At 46.6% G+C, this 22,116-nt stretch overlaps 1 long non-coding RNA gene across 1 annotated transcript in view; it reads left to right on the top strand.

The window, feature by feature from the left end:
• LOC141112027 (uncharacterized) overlaps positions 1-21,788 on the top strand; it is a 45,168-nt gene extending 23,380 nt beyond the window's left edge. The window contains exon 4 of the long non-coding RNA XR_012236498.1: positions 21,685-21,788. This is a non-coding gene — a long non-coding RNA (uncharacterized lncRNA). The remainder of the gene's footprint in view (positions 1-21,684) is intronic.
• The last annotated feature ends 328 nt before the right edge of the window (positions 21,789-22,116 follow it).

Here is a 22,116-nt window from a genome sequence, read left to right as displayed (position 1 = left end):
TATTTTCAGGACTTGGGCTACAGCAAAATGGTTACTGACCTTTCCTCTTTTAGGACAGCTAAAGAGATTATCACTTTGGTTGTCCTCAAAGAAGAAGGCTCAGTGGCAATTTTGTTGTAGCCCATATCTTGGAAAATAGCTAGGCTGTGGGAATGTAAACATTGGGAGTATTTCGGCCAGGCTTCATAGGTGACAGAAAAGCCCTACAGGTATAGCTTTTGTACTAAATAACATTTTTACAAATGGCACAGAGCAGTTTAAGTTACTGGGGCTCCTTGTCTCATGGACTGGTTTACGTAAAAGGAGAACTTTGCCCTTAAACAAACAGTTGAAGCCACTGTGCAAGATTAAGGTAAGTGTCCACCTGTGGGGAAGGGTAGGCTAAGTTAGGTCGGGGATGGGGGGCAAAAAGGTTATGTATATACTCCTAACCCCTAAAGCAATCTCTCTCTCTCCTAGCTGTCTGTACACATTTCTCTATATAATAAAAGGTCCCAGACATCGTTCCTAGCTGCCAGTGCCATCCAGATGGTTCTTCGTTGATGATGTCCTACCACAGTTTGCAGTCTGTTCACCCAGAACCATACTTTTAGCAGAGTAGGATGACAAATTACAAAAGTTTTATGGATATTGGTTCTCAGATATTAGAAGCAGAGTGGACAAACAGTCTTCACCCTCTCTGTCCCTGAGTGGCTATGTTTGATCTTGTTAGTATGATACTTTGGCTAGGGAGGCAACTGGGGCAGCACAAACAGGTGGCCGGGGAGGGGGGGGGGAGGCAGACATGTAAATCCAACCCTTAGCAAGCCCTAATATTAAACCAAGCCTATGTTCTATATGTTTATCTCTATACACCAGGAGCAGCTGTGGTGGATCCTCATACCTTGGCACCAAAAAATACCAGTGCTAAGCTGTGAGCACCGATAGTTGAGGCATGCTGGGAACTGTGCCTGAAAAACGTTCACTCCAATAATCCTATAAGTGCAACTGGGTGGCAGATATATTTCTTATTGCAGTGAAGCTGGAGTGTCAGATGTAGAGCAGCAGGTGCTTCTTTAACTTGACGAGGGAAGGTAAGTAAAAGTGCAATACGATAGAGTCTTTAAAATGTCGTCAAACTAAAAATAGTCAGGTTTTGACAACAGGCAGGAAACCCTAGAGGCAAAGGCCATTAAATAAGTAAAGAAATAGAAACTGTCCAAATTAAATGGCACCAAGTAATAATTCCAGCATAGTAGGATATATGGGGGATTTTTTCCTGGGGGAATGAGTTAATAGTACATTCCACAAAAGGAGAGCAAAGTGCAGGACATTTAACAGCCAATCAGAAAGCATCTTTAATTAGTCTGTCTACCTCCTTATTAGCTTAGCTAGCTTAGAATAATATATATATATATTTTTTTTTTCACAATGAGAATAATGAGAATAATATATATATTTTTTTTTAGAATAATATTTTTTAAAGAATAAGGCTGGGTTCACACTATTGCGAATTGGATGCGGTTTTCCCCTCCAATTTGCATGTCCGGAGATTGTGACCGCCTCTCAAAGGAGCCGGTTCACACATCTCCGGGGCTGCTGTGGAGCGAATTATACAGGAGTCCTGTGCGTCTTCTGGTTAGTTTCAGGTCCAAAATCAGCCAAATATTTGGACCAAAATCGGTCCTGAAGTGGTGAACGGGGACGCACTGGACCCCTGCTGTGAGTCGCTCCATACAACAGTGTGAACCCAGCCTTAAGTTTTATTGAAGCAGAAGAAAAAAGCAGCAATACAGTGTGCCAATGAAATCATAAAGCCTCGTACATAAGGGTTGATTTACTAAAACTGGAGAGTGCAAAATCTGGTGCAGCTGTGCATGGTAACCAATCAAGGGGTTAACAAAGGGGTTAAGGCAGGCAATGAGAAGGTGTTTTATTGCCTCCTCACCACCTGCAATAACTCCTTAGATTCAATACAAGCACACAGTTGCAGGTGCTTGCAGAGTGGCCCTATATATTTGAATAGGTCGGTAGGGCCCACTGAAAGCAACAGGGGTATATTTCCTGCTGCGGCATGTGTACTCCCTTGGCTGAAGCCCTACTGACACTGTCCACTGTCCTACTGACACCATCCTCTGCTCTACTGACACAGTCTACTGCCCTACTGACCCATTTCTCTGCCCTACTGACTGACACTGTCCACTGTTCTATTTGTTCACCCCATCCACTGTCCTACTGACACCAACCTCTGCCCTACGGACACTTTCCACACAACGTCCGCTGCCCTACTGACATCGTCCACTGCTCTACTCATACTATCCACTACTTTACTGACACTATCCTCTACACTACTGACACTGTCCACACACCATCCACTGCCCTACTGACGCTGTCCACTGCTCTACTGACTGACACTGTCCACAGGTAGGCTACGTTTATATATTTTCACAGTGACATTTGTTTTATTATATTTCCCTAAGTTTTCCTTACTATTTAGTTAGGCCTTGCCAGTTAATATATTTTATAAAAAGGCACCGGACCCCAGTGAACTTTGATCTTTTTCATGTTGTTGAGGTAGATCTCCACCTCTCAATGGTTGCCTACCCCTGGTTTAGGTGCTCTCTATTATAAGGTGAGAACGCTTTGTACCAATTTCTTAGTTGTGCTCTTGTGTTGTCACTTTGTCACATGAGTTTTTGAAGGTATGGTTCTTGCTGTTACCACCAGGAACCCAGCCCTGAGAAATTCCATATATCCATTGCTAGAGTACTGTACATGTAGATAGGAAATCACTAAAATGCAAAAAAAAAAAAAAATGTTTTAATACATAAAGTTTTAGCAATTTAAATGTCATCCAGTTAGGGTTTGGGTCTGCTTTAACACTTTACGGACTTTGCCTGGGAATGGTGACTATGTGTGTGTGTGTGTGTGTAAACCTGGAATCCAAATGTTCCTCTTGAAAGGAATTTTGGAAGCGAATCATTCTGTCCTTAGTTTCTCTATACCTGTCCCTGTTTCAGTTCTAATTTAGAGATCTGTATAAATAGTACTGAAGAGTCTGCAATTTCAAACATAATTCTTTGAGATGCCTGCTAAATATACTTGCAAGCCAATACAATTTACACATATTTAAAAGGTCAGTCAATCAAAGGTTCTTTAAGTTATAGGTAGGGCCTAGTGGGCTTGGCTTCTTATCTGCTTTAGATACTCCCTGCCATAATTCCTGACTCCCTGCCCACCTTTGTGTGTTCCAGCTTCTCCTGTTCTCCATAATATAAAATAAATTCAAAATCCAACAGGCACTGTGGGAGCCCTTCATAATTGCCACAGTAAGTGCACAGACCTGGGAACTCAGCCCCAAGGTCTCACCAATAGAGTCCCAGTAACTGTCCAAAAATGTATCAGGTCGGTTTTGGGTGAACTGAGCTTTTTGGCTAAGATCAAGTGTAGTATCTGTTCTTATCAGTTGCCAGAGGAGGCGCTATGCTACTCTCAAGTGTGGGGAGGGCAGATGCAAATCCAGTGGTCTCATTGCACCTGGAAGGGCGGTTTCGGTAGTGACCGGTGTCTGGGCGCCCTGAGACGTCAGCGGGGTTGAGTCTGAGCCATCCAGAAGAGTGCTCCTGGTGAGGATGGGTGCTGCATCGGGTCTGGCCAGAGGGTCGGGTCCCTGGCCTTCTGGCCTAGATTGGTGTAGTTCTAGCTCTGGTCAGTTTTTCGGGAGCGAACACTGGCTCCTCTTTCTCACTGGGGGAACGGCTAGTATTTCCCGAATGTAATTAGGTAGGAATGATGGGAGCGACGGTTGAGCCTGATGGCAAGGGCTCTCCCTAAGCTCTCAGAACTTCATGCCTTTCTGCCTGGGGTGGGGGCTGCACTGGTCTGGGTTGTTGGTCAGAGTTAGGACGAAAAGCCTGTGGTGAATGTGCCCCTGAAGTGCTAGTTCAGGGGTGCCGTACAATCACTGTGAGTGAGGGTCACTTTGACTTATGGCACCATGGTCATTTCACCATACACACATTTTTCACACCTGCCTCTAGGGCCGAGCCTTTTGGCTAGGACCAGGGGAAAATTTTATTCCTGGCCTTAGGGCCTGGCCATTGTATTGCACAATTTTCACTCTTTCACTTCTCCCACTTCCTTCTCCCCACTTTCATATTTATTTTGAACCCCGTGTTTGTCACTTTTTTGTATTTTTTTGTTTGGTATTTACGTTTGTCACTGTGTGATTAGTAGGGTGTGGGTCCCTGGGCCTACACTGAACGTCTTGAGATGGGGGTGGACACAGGGCCGGTGCTACTACTAGGCAAACTAGGCAGCCGCCTAGGGCGCACTGCTGCCTAGGTCGCCCGGCCACTGGTGTTCCTACTCTCTTCTCTCTGCACCAAGCAGCTAAGTCTCAGCATTAGCAGGCAGCTGCTGCTCTGTTCGCACATAGTGTCAGAGGTGCAGCGGCGGCAAAGGACTGTGTCTGTGTCCCGAATCCCGAATGAATGGAAGCAAGCAAACATTCATTGATGGGTATTTGTAGGCTGCATTGATGGGTGCTGGTAGGCTGCATTTGATGGGCATTGGTAGGCTGCATTTGATGGGCGCTGGTGAGGTTGCATTTGATGGGCGCTGGTGAGGCTGCATTGATGGGCGCTCATAGGCTGTATTGATGGGCACTGGTGAGGATACATTTGATGGGCGCTGGTGAGGCTGCATTGATGGGCACAGGAGAGGCTGCATTTGATGGGCACTTCAATAAAAAGGTGGGGTATACATGGGTAGGGAAAGTGGAGTCAGGGGTGGAGCCAGGGGGGCAGCAAAATGAGGTTTCGCCTAGAGTGTCAAAAATTCTTGCACCAGCCCTGGGTGGACATAGGCCTTTTGGCTTGGTTCGCCCTCTCTCATGGGGTCTCCCTTCGGGGGAGTCCCACCGAGTACTTGGGTGAGTCTGTTTCGGCAGACCCTCCAGAGAAAGGGGGTCTGTCTGGTTTCAGCCAGACAGACCCAAGTGAAGGGGGATCAGGGTAAGGTCCTTCCTAGGGAGGACTAGTGTAACACCCGTTGCATGTTTTGTATTTCACTCTTTATGTGTATGCACTTTTTTTGGCACTTGGTGGCGTTTTTGGGTGTGTTTCACACGCCACAGGCTTTTAAAAAAAAAAGACCCTTTAAACTTATGCCCTGTACACACGACCGGTTTTCCCATCGAAATAAACGCTGAAGGTTTTTCCAACGGAGTTCCGACGGAATTCCGCTCACACTGTCTTGCACACCAAATTCCGACCGTCCAGAACGCAGTGACGTACGACGGAACTAGAAAACGGAAATTCAATAACCAGTAGCCAATAGCTTCCGTCTCGTACTTGCTTCAGAGCATGCGTCGTTTTTGGTGCGTCGGAATAGCATACAGATGATCGGTTTTCCTGATAGGAATTGGTTCAGTCGGAAAAATTTAGAACATGTTCTCTTTCTAGGTCTGTCAGAATTTTCGAAGTAGAAAGTCAGATGGGGCATATACACGATCGGTATATACGATGAAAAGCTCCCGTCTGACTTTCTGTCGGACATTCCACTTGTGTGTACACGGCATAAGTGGACTACAGTTGCCATGTTTTCTGGACAGCAGTAGTAGTAGTAGATCATTGACTGGTAGTATATTTTGCCTCCTGCAGTTCCTCTGTAAGCTAATGCAAGCCTCAGAACATGACCAGAAGAAGGAAGTTTAGAGAATATTTCATGTAATCACCGGTTGAGCCATTTGCATCTAATCTCTTTTTGTGGTCCAAAAGTAGATAAGCTTGTATTTCAGCATTATCAGACTTATAAGTAGCCTGTACCTCGCCTGGTAGAGAACTATTCTGTTGCAGCTGTCCCCATAGGCAAGGGTATAATTTTATTGTATATCATTTTATATTTATTAATTAGTAGTTCTGGTTAATGTTGCCTGTAACTTTCAGAGCAGATGAGGTTGTTGTAGCCCAAATACGGGCGAAAATTTGTGCGGTGGAGACATATCACAAGTTTGCAAACAGGGAATCTTGTGGGTGCTGTTGATTGAAGCACTGGGCAAGGGGCTTGTCGGACCATGGGAGAACAGGACCACTGCACTCTCTGTTGATTGGAGCACAGGCAGGGGATGTGTAGAACCACTTGAGACTGGACAGCTGCACTCTGTGTTTTTTGGAGCACTGGGTAGAAGGCATGTCAAACCACTGGAGACCAGGGTGGCTGCACTCAGTGTTTTCTGGTGCACTGGGCAGTGGACATGTCAAACTACTAGAAACTGGAATGGGTCCACTCATGTTTTTTGGAGCACCGGGTGGAGGTGTGTTGGACCACTGGAAACCCAGAGTGCTGTGCTCTGTGTTGAGCAGAGGTCTGGCTCTTTATCATGCTGCTAGCACAGGGAATTTGAACATAAAAAATTCACAATGGCATTGGAAATTGGAGCTCTGAACGGGTAGGGAGTGTCAGCAGAAATAAACCTTTAGGCCCCTTGCACACGGGGCGGATCAGTTTTGACAGACTCTGCTAGCTCAGCAGGGGGCTGATGCCACCAGTTTCTCCCAGTTTTCACTTTAGGCCACCAGGTATATTTTCTTCTAAAACACCTAATGGTTCTTTTAATGTGTAATTGTCACATTTGATTGACTGATTGATTGATTTGATTTACTAAAAATGGAGAGTGCAAAATCTGGTGCAACTGTGCAAGGTAGCCAATCAGCTTCTAACTTCCGCTTGTTCAATTAAGCTTGGACAAAAAAAATTTCTATGCAGAGCTGCAGGGGATTTTGCACTCTCCAGTTTTAGTAAATCAAGCCCATAGTATCACTATTAGTGACAACAAAACCACCCAAATTTACTAGTTACACTTTGTATGGCTAACTGATAGTTTGCTGGATCTACAGTATATAAAACCACTCCCTTGCAGGGCCGTTTTTTCCACTGGGCATGCTGGGCAGTTGCCCGGGGTCCCCACTTTCCTGGAGGGCCCCATCCAGGGCCTATCCTCAGCGCTGCAATCTGCTGCTTAAGTTGACTGACTGCACTGGTTGCTCACTTGCTAGAATCGCCGGGCCGCCCGGCGTCTAGCTAGCAACCAGTGACGTCAGTTAGAGACCGCCCCAGCATTCATAGCATGCCGCGGCCGCCCCAGCATTCATAGCATGCTAGTGAACAAGCTCCGCCCACGTCTGCCATGTTCTTCAGACAGCGTGGAGAGGGAGTGGAGCGGAAAGACGGCCCTTGATAGCTGGCGCTGCCTTGCTCTGCTGTGAGTGACACACTGTACTGCACCAGGCCGGCGGCCTCAAGTAAGTCTAAAGGCCCGTACACATGATCAGACTTTTTGACAACAAACATGCAAATTAGCTGTTTTGGATCAACATCCGACCATGTGTACGCTCCATCGGACAAACTTTTTCTGTTTCCATCTGACTTTTGTTGGCCGTGCGAACGGACAAACTTTCCGGCAACAAAAGTCCGATGGAGCAAAGTCCGATCGTGTGTACACAAAAGCATCTGACTTTTGTACAAACTACAGTACGCGGCCGCGAGAATGTTTCCAGCGCGAACCCATCGCGCTGGTTCTCGGCGACAGGGTACTGTACATCTCGCGCTGGCTGCAATAGGAAAAACACATTTTCCTATTGTGGCGAGTGCGAGAGGGAATTCCCCTCTGGGGGCATACCAGGCCCTTAGGTCTGGTATGGATTTTAAGGGGAACTCCCTACGCCAAAAAAACGGCGTGGGGGTCCCCCCCAAATCTATACCAGATCCTTATCCGAGCATGCAGCCCAGCCGGTCAGGAAAAGGGGTGGGGACAAGCGAGCGCCCCCTCCCCCTCCTGAGCTGTACCAGGCCGCATGCCCTCAACATGGAGGGTGGGTGCTTTGGGGGAGGGGGGCTTATCGGAATCCGGGAGCCCCCTTTAATAAGGGGGCCCCCAGATTCCGGCCCCCCACCCTTTGTGAATGAGTATGGGGTACATCGTACCCCTACCCATTCACCTAGGAAAAAAAGTGTCAATAAAAAAACACAGTACACAGGTTTTTAAACTAATTTATAAGGCAGCTCCAGGGGTCTTCTTCCGACTCCGGGGGTCTTCTTCCGACTCCGGGGGTCTTCTTCCGACTCCGGGGGTCTTCTTCATCTGACTTCGGGGGTCTCTCCGGCGTCTTCTCCCGGTGTCCAGATCTTCTGCCGGCTCCTCCGCTATCTTCTGCCGCTCTTTTGCCAGGGGTGGCCCGGACTTCTGGATCGTCTTCTTCCCTCTTCTCTTCCAGAGATGTTGACACGACGCTCTCTCCAGCTGGAATGCTCTCTGAGCGCTCCACTGTGACTTATATAGGCGGTGACCCCGCCCCCTATGACATCACAGTCCCGGGGCATGCTGGGACTGTGAGGTCATAAGGGTGTGTGGTCATGTCATCCGATGACCACGCCCCCTTATGAGATCACAGTCCCAGCATGCCCTGGGACTGTGACCTCATAAGGGGGCGGGGTCATCGCCTATATAAGTCCATTGCGGAGCGCTCAGAGAGCATTCCAGCTGGAGAGAGCGTCGTGTCAACATCTCTGGAAGAGAAGAGGGAAGAAGACGATCCAGAAGTCCGGGCCACCGCTAGCAAAAGAGCGGCAGAAGATAGCGGAGGAGCCATCAGAAGATCCAGACACCGGAAGAAGATGCCGGAGAGACCCCCGAAGTCGGAAGAAGACCCCCGGAGTCGAAAGAAGACCCCCAGAGTCGGAAGAAGACCCCCGGAGCTGCCTAATAAATTACTTTAAAACCTGTGTACTGTGTTTTTTTATTGACACTTTTTTCCCTAGGTGAATGGGTAGGGGTACGATGTACCTCATACTCATTCACAAAGGGTGGGGGGCCGGGATCTGGGGGCGACCTTATTAAAGGGGGCTCCCGGATTCCAATAAGCTCCTCGCTCGCAGACCCCGACAACTAACGGCCAGGGTTGTCGGGAAGAGGCCCTTGTCCTCATCACCATGGGGACAAGGTGCTTTGGGGAGGGGGGGCCCGCATGTTGAGGGTATGCGGCCTGGTACGGCTCAGGAGGGGGGGCGCTCGCTCGTCCCCACCACTTTTCCTGACCGGCCGGGCTGAGTGCTCGGATAAGGGTTTGGTATGGAACTTGGGGGGACCCCCATGCCGTTTTTTCGGCATAGGGGGTTTCTTCTTAAAATCCATACCAGATCTAAGGGCCTGGTTTGCCCCTGGAGGGGAACCCATGCCGGTTTTTTATTTAAAATTTGGCGTGGAGTTCCCCCTCAAGATTCATACCAAACACAGTGCCTGGCATTGGCGGGGATCTAAGTCGGATCCCCGCACCAATGTGAACCCGGCTCGCAAGGTGTCAATCTCGCTGATAAAAGTGGCGAGATTGACACAGTATCAGACAACAATACAGAAGTTGACCAAAGGGTGGTGGTAAAGAGTTGAAAAACCACGTGATTTGGTGAAAGTTGGCTGGAAAAGTCCTGCCGCCTGTATGCAAGACAAACTTCTGGCCAACGCCCTTTGTACAAAAATCCAAGGGAAAGTTTGTACAAAGTCCTATCGTGTGTATGGGGCTTAACACTTAAGTAAGTTCAAGTTGTGCATCAAACACAGCCACTGTCTGTGCCCCTCAAAAGCTGCCCCTGTGTCCATCAAACACAGCCACTGTGCCCATCAAAGCTGCCACTGTGCCTATCAAACACAGCCACTGTGTCCATCAAAGCTGCCACTGTGCCCATCAAACACAACCAATGTGCCCCTCAAAAGCTGCCACTGTGCCCATCAAAGCTGCTACTGTGCCCATCAAACAGCCACTGTGCCCATCAAAGTTGCCACTGTGCCCATCAAACACAGCCACTGTGCCCATCAAACAGCCACTGTGCCCATAAAAGCTGCCACTGTGCCCATCAAAAGCTGCCACTGTGCCCATTAAATGCAGCCACTGTACCCATTAAGCGCAGCCACTGTGCCCATCAAATGCAGCCACTGTGCCCATCAAAAGCTGCCACTGTGCCCATCAAAAGCTGCCACTGTGCCCATCAAACACAGCCACTGTGCCCATCAAAGCTGCCACTGTGCCCATCAAACAGCCACTGTGCCCATCAAAGCTGCCACTGTGCCCATCAAAAGCTGCCACTGTGCCCATCAAACGCAGCCATTGTGCCCATTAAACACAGCCACTGTGCCCATCAAACGCAGCCACTGTGTCCATCAAACGCTGCCACTGTGCCCATCAAAAGCTGCCACTGTGCCCATCAAACACAGCCACTGTGCCCATCAAAGCTGCCACTGTGCCCATCAAACGCTGCCACTGTGCCCATCAAACGCTGCCACTGTGCCCATCAAACTCGTGTTATATTGTCCAAACGTTGTGTTAATGTTTAAACACTGATTTTGTTCAAAGTACCAATAAATATAGCCTTATGGATAATTTTTATTCTCGTGCGTGATTGTGTAGACAGGGCCCCAGTGCACTGTATTGCCCGGGGGCCTATAATGCTCTTAAGATGGCCCTGCTCCCTTGTCCTAGTGTTCTGTGGTGCCTATTCTTTATCTTCTTTTCTTTTATTCAATAAAATAGTTTTAAATAAATGTTGATCTTATTTCCATATCTATCCCCTTAAAAGCTGTCTTTTTCCTGTGTTGGCGCATACTGATCAAATGAACCATTGGTAAAGAACGGAACGGGGCATATGGTGGGTGAGCTGGCTACAGTATTTCCTTTTTTGTGCATTGTCCCCTCCCTGGACCTTGTGGTGTAGGCAGAGGGAGGTAGAATGGGTTATAACTTATGCAGCTGCATTGTGGCTTTTCTTCTAAAGTATAAATATAGAAGAGACAGAGAAAGATAAAGATTGGAGTGAAGATGACACGCACAAAAGCTTACAATACTTTCTTGTGATCATGCAATAGCACATCATAGCTATAGTGTCACAACATGCTAACTTTAAAAAAAAAAAAAAAAAAAATATATATATATATATATATATATATATATATATATATATATATATATATATATATATATATATACATACACACACAGTATCTCACAAAAGTGAGTACACCCCTCACATTTTTGTAAATATTTTATTATATCTTTTCATGCGACAACACGTCAGAAATGACACTTTGCTACAATGTAAAGTAGTGAGTGTACAGCTTGTATAAGTCTACCCTACTACCCCTGAACTCTCCTCTATGTTATCTTATCAGTAGGGATGAGCCGAACACCCCCCAGTTCAGTTCGCACCAGAACCTGCGAACAGACGGAAAATTCACACGAACGTTAGAACCCTATTGAAGTCTATGGGACTCGAACGTTTGAAATCAAAAGTGCTAATTTTAAAGGCTAATTTGCATGGTATTGTCCTAAAAAGGGTTTGGGGACCCGGGTCCTGCCCCAGGGGACATGTATCAATGCAAAAAAAAGTTTTAAAAACGTCTGTTTTTTCAGAAGCAGTGATTTTAATGATGCTTAAAGTGAAAAAAAAAAGTGAAATATTCCTTTAAATATCGTACCTGGCGGGTGTCTATAGTATGCCTGTAAAGTGGCACGTGTTTCCCGTGCTTAGAACAGTCCCTGCACAAAATTACATTTTTAAAGTAATAAAAGTCATTTAAAACTGCTTATGGCTGTAATGTAATGTCCGGTCACGGTATTATGGATGAAAATCAGTGAGACAAACGGCATGGGTACCCCCCCCCACCATTACATTACCAGGCCCTTTGGGTCTTCTATGGATATTAAGGGGTACCCCGCAATTAAAAAAAGGAAAGGCGTGGGGCCCCAGGCCCTCTGAACAGCAGTATACAGGCGGTGCAAACAAGACAGGGACTGTAGGTTTGTTGTTTAGTAGAATGTGTTTGTAATTTTGAACTGTTACATTTTTTTTAAAGTGTAGCTCCAGCCAAAAAATCTATTTTTAAGCTTTTTGGAAAACATAGGGAAGGGTTATCACCCCTGTGACATTTGTTTTGCTGTATGTGCTCCTCTTCGGAAGATTTTACCTCACTTTCTGTCCCAATGACAAATGTTTTTTTACAATTTGGGGTTTTTAGTGAAACAAGGATTGGTGATAAAGCATCAGTGGAAAGGAGACACTTTTTTCCCATATTGACTCTTACAAGAGAGAATTTCTCTTCCTAGGGGTAGATTTCATCTCACTTCCTGTTGTCTCCTTCCGTTTGCAAGTATGAGTTGTTTGTAAGTTGGATGTTTGAAAGTAGGGGCCTGCCCTATATACTAGAAATTGGGGCCTTAGGTGTTGGTGTTGCCACAACACTGTAAGCCCTCACAGTTACTCTTGGTGGGCGCAGGAACGGGCTCTGCTATGAAATATTAGATCAAGAATTGTAATTACATGCCCCTGTTGAACAGGGTCAGAAAAATTGGGCCTTTGGTGGTGGTGGTGCTGGTGCCACAACACTGTAAGTCCTCACAGTTACTCTTGGTGGGTGCAGGAACGGGCCCTGCTGTGAAATATTAGATCAAGAATTGTAATTACATGTCCCTGTTGAACAGGGGCAGAAAAATTGGGCCTTTGGCACTGGTGCCACAACACTGCAACCCCTCACAGATACACTAGTTGGAGCGCAGGAATGAGCCCTCCTGCAAAATATTGCATCAAAAATTGTAATTACACGCCCCTGTTAAACAGGGGCTGAAAAATTGGGCCTTAGGCACTGGTGCTGTTACCACAACACTGCAACCCCTCACAGATACTCTAGTTGGAGCGCAGGAACAAGCCCTGCTGCAAAGTATTGCATCAAAAATTGCAATTACAAGCCCCTGTTAAACAGGGGCTGAAAAATTGGGCCTTAGGCACTGGTGCTGGTGCCACAACACTGCAACCCCTCACAAATACTCTAGTTGAGTGCAGCAACGAACCCTCCTTGCATAATATTGCATCAAAAATTGTAATTACACGCCCCTGTTAAACAGGGACTGAAAAATTGGGCCTTAGCCACTGGTGGTGGCGCCCAGAACCAAAAATATTCTTACAATCTATCATCATGATTATTGAGGAGGAAGAGGATAGTCACTCAGCATAACAGGATAGTCACTCAGCATCAGCATAGGCAGTCTTGAAGGTGATCTGACATTTCAAAAAAAATTATTCGGTTACATCAGCATCAGGTGCTTGGTAGCTGGTGATGATCCAAGACTGATTCATTTTTATGAAGGTTAGTCGATCGACCGAGTCGGTGGACAGGCGCACCCTGTGATCGGTTACAAAACCTCCAGCAGCACTGAATGTGCGTTCCGAAAGAACGCTGGATGCAGGACAGGCCAGTAGCTCAATTGCATACTGTGCAAGCTCTGGACAGTGATCTTTTCTTAAGACCCAGTAACCCAGAGGATTTTCGGTGGGAAAGGTGTCCAAGTCAGATCTTGCCCCTAAGTATTCCTGCACCATGTAAAACAGACGCTGGCGATGGTTGCTGGAACCTATCATACCTTGGGACTGCGGACTAAAAAATTGTCTGAACGCATCAGTCAGACGGCCACCTTCTCCACCGCTCCTTCTTTGACTGACCGAAGCCTCAGCAACACGTTGTAGTAGTTTGTAACCTCCCAGTCTCTGGGAACGCGTTGCACAGACCTTTCTGCAAGGCCTTCCAAAGATGTTTCATCCTCTGCTCCCTCTGCGACAGCAAGATAAGGTCCGCAACCTTACCCTTGTAACGTGGATCAAGGAGGGTTGCCAGACAGTATTGATCCCTCTCCTTGATACCACGAATATGAGGATCCTTCCGCAGGCTTTGCAGGATCAGGGAGGCCATGTAGCGTAGGTTTGCTGAGGCATTCGGTCCGGAGTCCTCTGGGTCACTAAGGACGACATGATCCGCAACCACCTCCTCCCAGCTACGTACAAGTCCATGGGTTTCTTGGGAGTGTAAATGATCCCTTAAAGACTGCTACTGATGCTGAGTGCCAGGCTCCACCTCCATGCTGAAACAATCCTCCTCTTCCTCCTCCTCCTCCTCGTCCTCTTCCTGTGTGATCGGCGGGCACGCAGGAACACTGTCTGGATAAAGGGGGCCTTGAGAGCTAAGGAAGTCCTCCTCTTCCTGCCTCCGTTCTGCCTCAAGTGCCCTGTCCATTATTCCACGCAGCATGTGCTCCAACAGGTGGACAAGGGGGACAGTGTCACTGATGCATGCACTGTCACTGCTCACCATCCTCGTGGCCTCCTCAAATGGCGACAGGACAGTGCATGCATCCCTGATCATAGCCCACTGGCGTGGGAAAAAAAACAAGCTCCCCTGACCCTGTCCTGGTGCCATAGTCGCACAGGTACTCATTGATGGCCCTCTGCTGCGTGTGCAGCCGCTGCAGCATGGCCAACGTTGAGTTGCACCTGGTGGGCATGTCACAGATTAGGCGGTTCTTGGGCAGGTTAAATTCCTTTTGGAGATCAGCCAGCCGAGCACTGGCATTATATGACCTGCGGAAGTGCACACAAACTTTCCTGGCCTGCCTCAGGACATCCTGTAAGCCCGGGTACCTGCCCAAGAACCGCTGCACCACCAAGTTAAGGACATGAGCCAAACAGGGCACATGAGTCAGTTGCCCCTGTCGGAGGGCAGAGAGGAGGTTGGTGCCATTGTCGCAAACCACCATACCTGCCTCGGGAGCTGGCATGGCGTCAACCACCTCTGAACCTGCCCCTGCAGAGCTGACAGAATCTCTGCCCCAGTGTGGCTTCTGTCCCCCAAGCACACCAGCTCAAGCACCGCATGGCATCTTTTGGCCTGCGTGCTTGCGTAGCCCCTTGAACGCCTACGGAGCACCGTTGGTTCTGAAGTCAAATCAGCACAGAAAGAGGTCATGGAGGAAGAAGAAGAGGAGGGGGTGGAGGAGAGAGGTGTGGCAGAATCACCACTAGTAGTAATTTGGAGGCGTGGTGGCAGAACAACCTCCAACACTACTGCACCCTGTCCTGCATCCTTCCCAGCTGCCAGAAGAGTCACCCAGTGTGCGGTGAAAGATAGGTAATGTCCCTGTCCATGCCTGCTGGACCATGAGTCAGCGGTAATATGCACCTTACCGCTGACCGCCCTGTCCAGCGAGGCCAAGACATTGCCTTCCACATGCCGGTAGAGAGCTGTAATCGCCTTCCGTGAGAAAAAGTGGCGTTTGGGAACCTGCCACTGAGAAACCGCACATTCCACAAACTCATGGAAGGGGGCAGAGTCCAACTGAAAAGGCAGCAGTTGAAGTGCTAGCAATTTAGCCAAGCTAGCATTCAACCGCTGGGCATGTGGGAGCGAACTTCTTTCGGCGGTGCAGCAGCTGGGGCAGGGAAATTTGCCTGGTACAATCTGACATTGGTGTACCGATAGCAAATTTCCCCCCAAGTACTTGGCTGTGACACACCTAGTTCTACACCTTCATTCCTTTCAGTGCAGGTCTCAGAGAGGACTGAAGGTATAGTGGGGTTGGAGATCCCAGTTGATGAGGAGCAAGGAGAGGTCCTCTTTGTTCTTTGGTGTGGGTCTTTTAGGTACGCTTGCCAACTAACTACATGGCAGGTCAACAGAGGCCGCGTTGGCAGCTGCTTTGCCAGACAAAGTACCCTGAGCCTGGGTGAGAGAGGATGAGGATGGCTTGCTCATCCACTCTACCAAGTCTTCCGCATTTTGCGGCTCAACACGGCCAGCTGCCGAAAAAAAGGACAAGCGTGTCCCACGGCCACGTGCTGATGAGGATGCACCGTCTCCACGACCAGCACTGTTGCCTCTAGACACAGAGCTTGCTTGCTCTCTTTTATTGGCTTGTGACTGTCTGCCTGTCCTTGTTGGCCTTCCAGACATACTAATGGCCTGCAGTGAGATGTAGCTGCACAAACCTGGGATGTATATATATATATATATATATACTGATACTGCAGCTAGCAGAATCAACTGCCTGCCTATAGTATTATTAGTATGAGAACACCAGCAATTGTCTTCAGGTAGCCTTAGGTGCACACTGTGCAGAGGATGCAGTACACTAACTGTAAATGCTATAACTGCCTGCCTGTGGTATTAATAGGAGCAGAACAACAGCAATTGTCTTCAGGTAGCTTTAGGTGCACACTGTGCAGAGGACGCAGTACACTAAGTGTAAATACTGTAGCTGCCTGCCTGTGGTATTAATAGGATCAGAAGAACACCACCAATTTTATTCAGGTAGCTTTAGGTGCACACTGTGCAGAAGACACAGTACACTAACTGTAAATACTGTAGCTGCCTGCCTGTGGTATTAATAGGAGCAGAACAACATCAGTTTTCTTCAGGTAGCTTTAGGTGCACATTGTGCAGAGGACGCAGTACACTAACTGTAAATACTGTAGCTCCCTGCCTGTGGTATTAATAGGAGCAGAACAACACCACCAATTTTATTCAGGTAGCTTTAGGTGCGCACTGTGCAGAGGACACAGTACACTAACTGTAATTACAGTAGCTGCCTGCCTGTGGTATTAATATAGGATCAGGAGAACACCACCATATTTCTTCAGGTAGCTTTAGGTGCACACTGTGCAGAGGACACAGTACACTAATTGTAAATACTGTAGCTGCCTGCCTGTGGTATTAATATAGGATCAGAAGAACACCACCAATTTCATTCAGGTAGCTTTAGGTGCACACTGTGCAGAGGACGCAGTATACTAACTGTAAATACTGTAGCTGCCTGCCTGTGGTATTAATAGGAGCAGAACAACAGCAATTGTCTCCAGGTAGCTTTAGGTGCACACTGTGCAGAGGACGCAGTACACTAACTGTAAATACTGTAGCTGCCTGCCTGTGGTATTAATATAGGAATAGAAGAACACCACCAATTTTCTTCAGGTAGCTTTAGGTGCACACTGTGCAGAGGACACAGTACACTAACTGTAAATACTGTAGCTGCCTGCCTGTGGTATTAATATAGGATCAGAAGAACACCACCAATTTCATTCAAGTAGCTTTAGGTGCACACTGTGCAGAGGACACAGTACACTAACTGTAAATACTGTAGCTGCCTGCCTGTGGTATTAATAGGATCAGAAGAACACCACTAATTTTCTTCAGGTAGCTTTAGGTGCACACTGTGCTGAGGACGCACTACACTAACTGTAAATGCTGTAGCTGCCTGCCTGTGGTATTAATAAGATCAGAAGAACACCACTAATTTTCTTCAGGTAGCTTTAGGTGCACACTGTGGGGGGGAAGCAATATACTAAATTGTAAATACTGCAGCTGCCTGCGGTACTGTACTAATAGGATCAGAAGAACACCACCAATTTTATTCAGGTAGCTTTAGGTGCACACTGTGCAGAAGACACAGTACACTAACTGTAAATACTGTAGCTACCTGCCTGTGGTATTAATAGGAGCAGAACAACATAAGTTTTCTTCAGGTAGCTTTAGGTGCACACTGTGCAGAGGACGCAGTACACTAACTGTAAACACTGTAGCTGCCTGTCTGTGGTATTAATAGGAGCAGAACAACACCACCAATTTTATTCAGGTAGCTTTAGGTGCGCACTGTGCAGAGGACACAGTACACTAACTGTAATTACTGTAGCTGCCTGCCTGTGGTATTAATATAGGATCAGAAGAACACCACCATATTTCTTCAGGTAGCTTTAGGTGCACACTGTGCAGAGGACGCAGTACACTAACTGTAAATACTGTAGCTGCCTGCCTGTGGTATTAATATAGGAATAGAAGAACACCACCAATTTTCTTCAGGTAGCTTTAGGTGCACACTGTGCAGAGGACACAGTACACTAACTGTAAATACTGTAGCTGCCTGCCTGTGGTATTAATATAGGATCAGAAGAACACCACCAATTTCATTCAAGTAGCTTTAGGTGCACACTGTGCAGAGGACACAGTACACTAACTGTAAATACTGTAGCTGCCTGCCTGTGGTATTAATGGGATCAGAAGAACACCACTAATTTTCTTCAGGTAGCTTTAGGTGCACACTGTGCTGAGGACGCACTACACTAACTGTAAATGCTGTAGCTGCCTGCCTGTGGTATTAATAAGATCAGAAGAACACCACTAATTTTCTTCAGGTAGTTTTAGGTGCACACTGTGGAGGGGAAGCAATACACTAAATTGTAAATACTGCAGCTGCCTGCGGTACTGTACTAATAGGATCAGAAGAACACCACTAATTTTCTTCAGGTAGCTTTAGGTTCACACTGTGCAGAGGATGCACTACACTAACTGTAAATACTGTAGCTGCCTGCCTGTGGTATTAATAGGCGCAGAACAACATCAATTTTCTTCAGGTAGCTTTAGGTGCACACTATGCAGAGGACGCAGTACACTAACTGTAAATACTGTAGCTGCCTGCCTGTGGTATTATTAGGATCAGAAGAACACCACCAATTTTATTCAGGTAGCTTTAGGTGCGCACTGTGCAGAGGACACAGTACACTTACTGTAAATACTGTAGCTGCCTGCCTGTGGTATTAATATAGGATCAGAAGAACACCACCAATTTTATTCAGGTAGCTTTAGGTGCACACTGTGCAGAGGACGCAGTACACTAACTGTAAATACTGTAGCTGCCTGCCTGTGGTATTAATATAGGATCAGAAGAACACCACCAATTTCATTCAAGTAGCTTTAGGTGCACACTGTGCAGAGGACACAGTACACTAACTGTAAATTATGTAGCTGCCTGCCTGTGGTATTAATAGGAGCAGAACAACAGCAATTGTCTCCAGGTAGCTTTAGGTGCACACTGTGCAGAGAACGCACTACACTAACTGTAAATACTGTAGCTGCCTGCCTGTGGTATTAATAGGATCAGAAGAACATCAATAATTTTCTTCAGGTAGCTTTAGGTGCACACTGTGCAGAGGACACAGTACACTAACTGTAAATACTGTAGCTGCCTGCCTGTGGTATTAATAGGAGCAGAACAACAGCAATTGTCTCCAGGTAGCTTTAGGTGCACACTGTGCAGAGGACACACTACACTAACTGTAAATGCTGTAGCTGTCTGCCTGTGGTATTAAAAAGATCAGAAGAACACCAATCATACTGTAGCTGCCTGCCTGTGGTATTAATAGGATCAGAAGAACACCACTAATTTTCTTCAGGTAGCTTTAGGTGCACACTGTGCAGGGATGCACTACACTAAATTGTAAATACTGCAGCTGCCTGCGGTACTGTACAAATAGGATCAGAAGAACACCACTAATTTTCTTCAGGTAGCTTTAGGTGCACACTGTGCAGAGGACGCACTACACTAACTGTAAATACTGTAGCTGCCTGCCTGTGGTATTAATAGGAGCAGAACAACATCAATTTTCTTCAGGTAGCTTTAGGTGCACACTGTGCAGAGGACGCAGTACACTAACTGTAAATACTGTAGCTGCCTGCGGTACTGTACTAATAGGATCAGAAAAACACCACTAATTTTGTTTAGGTAGCTTTAGGTGCACACTGTGCAGAGGACGCACTAAACTAATTTGTAAATACTGCAGCTGCCTGCGGTACTGTATTAATAGGATCAGAAGAACACCACCAATTTTCTTCAGGTAGCTTTAGGTGAACACTGTCCAGAGGACGCACTACACTAACTGTAAATACTGCAGCTGCCTGTGGTACTGTACTAATAGGATCAGAAGAACACTAATTTTCTTCAGGTAGCTTTAGGTGCACACTGTGCAGAGGACACACTACACTAACTGTAAATACTGTAGCTAATAGGACTAATAGGATCAGAATAACACCAGCAATTTTCTTCAGGTAGCTGTAAATACTGTAAAAACACCTGCCTGCCTGTCAGTAGTAGGAAGTGAATAACAGGAACGGATCAAGCTAAACTAAATACAGTGTATATATATATATATATATATATATATATATATATATATATATATATACAACACCTAGGATGTATATATATATACACACAATACACTGTAAGTGCAGCTAACTGACTCGCCTGCCTACTCTATCTAACTTAAATCAAATGACACTGTCTCTCTGTCTATCTATCTCTCTCTCAACGCCGGAACACACTACACAGGGCCGCCGTGCAAGCGGCCTTATATAGTGTGGGGCGTGTTCTAATTCCCCTGAGCCATAATTGGCCACAGCCACCCTGGCTTTGGCCAATTACGGCTCTCTGTACATGCACTATGACCCGCATGCTTGGCCAATCATCAGCCAGCAATGCACTGCGATGCCGCAGTGAATTATGGGCCGTAACGCGCCACTGGAATTTGGCGCGAACGGCCCATATCGTTCGGAATTCGGCGAACGACCGAACAGGCAATGTTCGAGTCAAACATGCGTTCGATTGGAACACGAAGCTCATCCCTACTTATCAGTACATGTACACAAGGTCGTTTACAGTAGTTTCTAGGCAGTTGAGTTTAGAGGCATTTTTTGGAATGCAAAAAAATGCGTTCAGAAGCTGACTTTACAGACAATTCACGTGCCAAATGCTTCTAAATGCGGTAATTCGCATTTAGCCACCTTTCGTTTACAGGCATTTTTCATTTTTGGCTATTTAAAAAAAAAAATATTAAGACTCGTATTTATCGGCGTATAACACGCGCCAGCGTATAACAAGTTTAGCAGGGCATTTTAAGGAAAAAAACTTTTTTGGGAGGGAAGTTTAAGGAAAAAACTTACATTTAAATGCCCATCAAAGCAACCTTATCAGTGTCCATCTGCAGCCTTGTCCATCATTGCAGAATAATCAGTGTCCATTTGCAACCTTGCCCAGTGCCATTTGCAGCCTTGCTAAGTGCCATTTGCAGCCTTGCCCATTGTCATATGCAGCCTTGCCCAGTGCCGTTTACAGCCTTGCCCAGTGCCATTTGCAGCATTGCCCAGTGCCGTTTGCAGCATGTAATTGTTTAAATTTGCCGTCGCCGAGATAGACAGAGCCTGTGTACTCGGCTGTACTCGGCTGGTCTCTGAGTCCCGCCCAGCTCCTATGATTGACATAACACAGGTCCAACGGCGGGACTGGGCGGGACTGCGAGCCGAGCCGAGCCGAGTACACAGTACACTCGGCTCGGTCTTTTTCGGCAGCGCTCGCTCCTCCTCATCCTCTCAGAGACAGCAGGGAGGCGGGACGGCGGGACTGGCTCGGTCTTTTTTGGCGGTGCTCGGTTTTTTTCAGCGGCGCTCGCTCTTTTTCGGCGGCGCTCGCTCTTTTTCGGCGCACAGACAGTGGGGATCGGCATATAACAGGCACCCACGTTTTTTCCCCTGATTTTAAGGGGAAAAAAGTGCGTGTTATACGCCAATAAATATGGTATTTTTTTTTTAAAAGCTTCTAGACGCAAACGCAGCATGTAAACGCGGCAAAAGTGACATTTTAAATGTGTGTTACTATCGGTCAAGTTAAATCGTTCAGGAGAGGTTGTAAAAATGTCCCGTGTACATGAAGCCTTACAGTGTATATTTGCTGTCCCCTCAAAATAACTCAACACACAGCCATTAATGTATAAACTGCTGGCAACAAAAGTGAGTACACCCCTATGCGTAAATGTCCAAATTGGGCCCAATTAGCCATCTTCCCAGTCATGTGACTCATTACAGTGTTACAAGGTCTCAGGTGTGAATGGGGTGTGTTAAATTTGCTATATGTATGTATGTATGGTATATGTATACCAATATTGTGATAGATGTAAAATCTCTGTCCAAAACTTTATGTAATTATTCCTATGTTTCTTTGTCATTTATAGCATTTAATTCATGCAGCAGTCTCCTGAAGAAGCTCTTTTGGAGCGAAACATGTAGAGCGGTAATGTCTGTATCGGTTTATGAATTGAACAAGTGATATAACAAGGAATTTTTATCAATTTTTTATTGTCAAAATAAAATGTATTGAATCTTATCAATTGTAATCAATCTATTCTTTTTGGTGTCTTAAAAGTCCCATGGTTTGTTCCTCTTCTTTTTTTTAATGTGTTAAATTTGGTGTTATCGCTCTCACTCTCTCATACTGGTCACTGGAAGTTCAACATGGCACCTCATGGCAAAGAACCCTTTGAGGATCTGAAAAAAAAAAGTTGTTGCTCTACATAAAGATGGCCTAGGCGATAAGAAGATTGCCAAGACCCTGAAACTGAGCTGCAGCACAGTGGCCAAGAAAATACAGCGGTTTAACAGGACAG

The sequence above is a fragment of the Aquarana catesbeiana genome, linkage group LG11, assembly GCF_042186555.1.
Source record: "Aquarana catesbeiana isolate 2022-GZ linkage group LG11, ASM4218655v1, whole genome shotgun sequence".
Classification (NCBI taxonomy): domain Eukaryota; kingdom Metazoa; phylum Chordata; class Amphibia; order Anura; family Ranidae; genus Aquarana; species Aquarana catesbeiana.
Note: the sequence above shows the minus strand (reverse complement) of the source record. Positions and strands in the feature narration are given on the sequence as shown.